Raw genomic sequence first — 5,753 nt, 5'->3', positions numbered from 1 at the left:
ATATATATATAGGTCAGGCTTCTTTCAGTCTCTGTCTATCAAATCCATTCACCAGACTATTATAGAAGACTTATTGCCCAAGATGCCACGCAGAGGAACTGAACCAGAGACGATGTGGTTCAGAAGAAACTTCTAACAGCACAGCTACGTCTGCACATATAATTATTATATAATAAAAAGAATGATAATACAGAACGTAAAATCATAGTATTCTTTTAAAATTAGAATTAGAGAAATTAAAGGATCGTTCCACTCTTTTTAAGGAACTGTTGTCATACCCTTGTCCCATATATGTGTGTGTGTGGGGGATGTGTGTATGCATGTATGTATGTGTGGGTGTATAGTATATCTATTTCTAGTTTCATTTTGTCACTTTTAATCTGTCTCTTCTTAGCAAATGTTTTGTTTTTTTTCAAATGCCTCAGCCTCCACACATTTATACACCAGCACCGAATTTATGAGCAGACTATTATAAATTTTCAACGTGAATGATGCAGACTGAAAGTATTTTATTGCTATTCATATATTGCGTAAATGGATAATGCAGTGTCTGTAACATCTATAAACATTGCAGGTGTTAGTAATACTGGAGAATGTTTAATGGAGCCACATTTAAAAGAAGAGTTACAGACGCTTTTCAAAAGATTTCTTCTCTTCGGAATATAAGAATGGTTTCTGCCCTCATCTTTTTGATTACAGATATTATCACTTTCCACAAGACGTAACTAATGTGCTTTTTTTATGTGGGCGTCTGGTAAAATACTTTACTGTCCTAGTTGTCTCTCTATACCTTCTGAGTTCTCATCTTACCATGATTAGTTTAGTCTCCTATAAATTTAGGATCCCTCTCCTCCGCTATCGATAAAATGATGAGCCCCGTAAGAACTAAATTTGATAGCACCAACTAAGTACCATGTAACAAAACTATTGAACGTGTGTCTAAATTACAAACAATCATATTAAGTTACGTTTTGTGAAGTCTTCCAGTTTCCATGAGCGCGATGTCTTGCAAATAGTTTTCGCTCTGGCGTTACGGAACTTCTATTTTGTCTTTCCTCTGTCTATTATAAGATCGCGACTCCTAATTTTCTTTAGTTGCATACATCATTTTACAGTACATTTCCTACTTTTTGGGGAATGTGGTAATTGCCCCCATCTCATGTTGATTTTGAACGAAATATATTTTTTATGTTGTTTGTAAGAATGTTGTTGTGTCTGTGTTTTCCACGGTCACGTGCACATCTGTGAATTGTCACCATCACCAATATTGTTTAACCATCCAACAGCTAATTGTTAATTCTCTGGCTTATCTGTTCATTGAATGCAACTGTAATATACCCACGAGTACTGCTACATGTTTCAACCCAAAATTGTCAATCTTTTCAATACCATAGACTGGCAATTATGTATGTATTGGTGTGCTACGTGCAAGCTATGGCTGCCATACTCGTTACGCCACCGCTGAATAATTTGGTTTTATATGCTCTCCGAATATACTTGAACTCTTATTGATGCCAGTGTGCTCTCCAGTTTATATATTTCCTTATTTGATTATATTTCAACGTTCCAGTAAATTCTTTGCGGTGTTTATTCAAATAACTTATTTCCTCGTAACATTCACGTTTTTTTTTTTAAACAACTTTACCTCCATGGCATCTCTGATGAGATAGTACTTAAGTTTTTCTTCTGTTGTTTCACATTGTCTTCCTTTCAAAGATGTTTTATCGTTTTAAGTTTTTTGTATGTTCTATTCCTCTTCATATTCGCTTTTTGTTTTCATTTAGGTCTTGCTCTTTTTCCCTCAATCCTATGGAGAATATTTTCTTCCTATTCTTAGAGATGGTGGAGCTAACATGGCTAATCGTTAGAATTAAAAGCAGTTTCCTTCGATAATACTACTGTATCAGAATAGATTTCGACTGTTCAATCTGTTAATGTTGTTTCCACGGATACACTTAGTTGCTTAGTTGCCGGGCTCTGTTACGTTTACTTATTTCGTATAGCTACTTTTACGTGTGTAAATTCAACATATGTTTAAGCTGATCCATATAATATTGTTTTCTCTTATTATTCTTTTTCCTGAAAGGCTTTCTATATGGATAACGCTATATGTTTATCCTTTTCTTTTCCTGGTAAGTGTATGTTCGAAAATATTCTTTCTTTGTACGCATTTCCTGGGGAATTTTATGGTCTTCATCAAAATTTGATGCGATGCCTTGGTGTCCTGTGCGGTCAGTTGAGTAGTATCTTCACTCTGATTTAATGACTCGATTTTATTACTCATGTGAAGTCATATAATTATATACTTGTGTATAAGGAGAATTGTTGCCGCGTTTTCATTGTTTTGCAACATATATTTTTTTTGTCTGTTGTTTTCTTTACTTTTAGTGTGTATTCTGTCTATAGATTGCGTTGTTCAATATTCTCTGGATCTCGTATTATTCACTATAAATTTCCGCACATTTGCAAGTGCAGCGGTACTGACAATTTTTGGCACATTTACATTCATATATCGCTTGTTTTTTTGGGGGAAAGAAATCGTGGGTTTTGGATAAAATGACAAGCATAACAAAAACATCAGTACTTACAAGTATATATAACATACAGAAAATAGCACTACTAGGTAGCGCACATATCCTACGAAAAACACTTTCAATACAGGGAAAATAAGCCATAGCACAAATCCAAGGTAAAGTTGAAACGCAAGTTAAAGTTTAAAAGCAGAAAAAAAGAAAGACTATCTGACTGACAAGAGAAAGCTTTGCATGGTAGGTTCCCAAGGATAGTTGCGGTAAATTGTAATAGTGTGACATAGTTATGGTTGCAGAAAGGAAGGCTAAGAAGGGAGACAAATTTGTCAGTAGCAGCACATGATAAAAAAATGATGAATAATTAGATAAAAGCCAAGTTAGACAAAAGCCCGAAATACTATTGAAAAGAATGAAATAGCTTGGAACCTGCAGAAAAAATACCATCATATACTCTGGAAGAATCCTGCGGTAAGTTGTTAAGATATGAAGAAGATTGTTGCCAACAAATCTCAAGATGAATACCTGCTAAATGGATTGACATTTACTAGCATAGCAGTAGCAGTAGCAGTAGCAGCAGCAACAGCAGACGCAGCAACAGCAGTAGTAGTAGTAGTGATGCAATTTTAAGCTACCGAGGGATCTGTCTACGTGCTTAAGGGACCTCTAGAAATGGTTGCCAAAACATACGCTACTAAATTTTAGATAAGTGGTATACTTTGGATGTCATTATATATCTGAAAACAAAATGAGATTCTCAAGACAAGAGCATGTGCAAAATACCACCTGCTTAATCATCTATTATGCAGTCACTTCAACTACAAGGAATAGAAGGCAAATAACCTTAAATTACATCCTATCGACATAAATGGAGAAAAATGAGTTCGATAATATAATATCGCATCTTTTTCACCGTTGCATGTCGTACAGGGCATTAGTTCGTCTAAACTTCGATTGTTTCACGTTCTTTTTTTCTTGACGGTTTTTTAATGTCCGGCAAAGTGGAAACAATTTGAGAAGTCCGTCTCGACTCTCTTCAGCGTAAATTAGCCAGTTCAGAGCGAACGAGGGAGCGAATGGAATCGCAGTACTTGTAAGGTAGGTTATTTATTGAACAAAGACAAAACAAAATAAAAATTGACATCCATATCATTTGAACATAGAAAACAATTAACCGGCAATAGTTCCTTCAGGTCGCTAATTGCCAGACTCTTCAAAAATTTATTCTGTCTACAATCTTTGTGCCTAATACAATACATCACGAAATAAAAGAGCTGGAGTTATACATTTCGGCTACACATAATATGTATGTCCGTGCTTGATGGTATTAAATTCTCCTCATAGACAGACTCCTTAGAAGTTCATTTACAGTCTTAGTTATAACAAACCCAATTCGGGTGGAGATTACAAAGTCCTTTCATAAATATACAGAATATTTGGATGAAAAATATCATAGCAATGGAATTTTTATCACACCACTATTTATTATACGATATGATTATGATGGTAAGGAGTGAATAAAACCTGTTGTGGCTCTTTAAATGGCTTCTCTGCTCGATCAGGCCTGAAATAGGACGAAATAATGGCTTATGAATCAGAGCTCTGAATAACCTCTAATTTCTTCTTTTCCGGACTATTTTTATCGTTATCCCTACAATGAGTATGATGTTATTCAACCTACAGGCAAAAGTAGTTTACCTCCCTTGGCCAGGCTACGGACTTTATTAAAGTATTCGTGCAATCGACTCTGATATCTCAGTTGCTGTTGTTGTTGTTGTTGTTCTTGCTGTTATTGTTGCTGTTGCTGCTATTTTGGTTGTTATTGTTACTGTTGTTGTTGTTGTTTCACCAAAGATCAGGAATAATTCAGCAAACATAAGAAAACCAATTGTAAGCAACATTCCGCAAGCATAGTAAAAGTACATGAAACCTTTATGATTCAATCCATTTTCTTCTTTGAAGTGTTTCCGTTTCATATAAGACGGTAATATTTGATTTCATAAGATGCCGTTGCTGTTATTTCTAGCACGTCTACAAATCACTTATAGTCTCTGTAATAATTGTTTTCTTAACGTGGAAACAAGGTTGATGAAAACATACTTATAAAAAGTCGATTATAAACACGTTCATTTACTTGCAATGTCCTCATTGATCGCAGAAATATACTTTCTACACAATAAAACCTATTTAATCCATTGATGCGAAATTGTGTGGATGAGAGAAAGAGACATGGAAAGAAACACATACTAACGTACATAGCAATTAAACTGCTTATCCTAATGCGTTGGATTGTGAAACAGTCACACAGAGCTCGACAACGTCCAAAGCCTACCTATGCGCATACATTCATAGCCATACACATATGTGCATGTGCGTGCGTGTGCATGTGTTGTGCGTGTATGTGTGAAGATATGTAAATGTGCGTGTGTGTCTGTACATGTAAGCAGAGGATTAAGTCAATGAATTTTAAATCAGCCTTTGATGTGTAGGAAATGCTGTTAAAATTATATATTGTTTCCTTCTAAGACTGTTATTTGCAGTTATTGACACGCAGGAAAATATGGCAGTCGTATTTAAACTAATAATTATGCCTTATATCATCAATGGAAACACAAATGTTGCGTGTTAAAATGAAATCGTGGCGCTAATACCTGTTTTATAATTCGATACGAATATTCTCCACATGATTGACAAATGTTCGCCAAATAACACATTTTAAATTACCGTAATAAACCAATTATGAACACCACATGTAAATATAGCGGTCCATTGTAATAGGATTATAGAGAGCAATTTAGTTACTTTAAGTTGGTTCTTTTTGCCACACGCACACGCACACACACACACAGATAAATATATACGTATTGTTGTTGTTACTGTCTAGCGCAAGCTTTGGTCTACCAGACTGCTGATTAAGCAGTTAGTATGTTTCCTTTCCTTAATTTTCTTTTGAGACTTAATACCTCTAGTGTTACATCATGTATATAAATTTGAAAATTTCTAAGTTAATTGGGATGAAAGGAGCTAATTGTAGCAATTACATTGACTGCATACAAGTTATATACATACATGGATGCACACATACGTGTATACCTACACATACACACATTCCCACACACGCACCCACACATGTATATGTATATAAATATGTATACGCACATACACACACACACACACACACACACACACACACACACACACACACATATATATATATATATATAT

Source organism: Octopus bimaculoides, chromosome 23 (assembly GCF_001194135.2).
Source record: "Octopus bimaculoides isolate UCB-OBI-ISO-001 chromosome 23, ASM119413v2, whole genome shotgun sequence".
Classification (NCBI taxonomy): Eukaryota; Metazoa; Mollusca; class Cephalopoda; order Octopoda; family Octopodidae; genus Octopus; species Octopus bimaculoides.
This window is presented reverse-complemented; position numbering follows the sequence as displayed.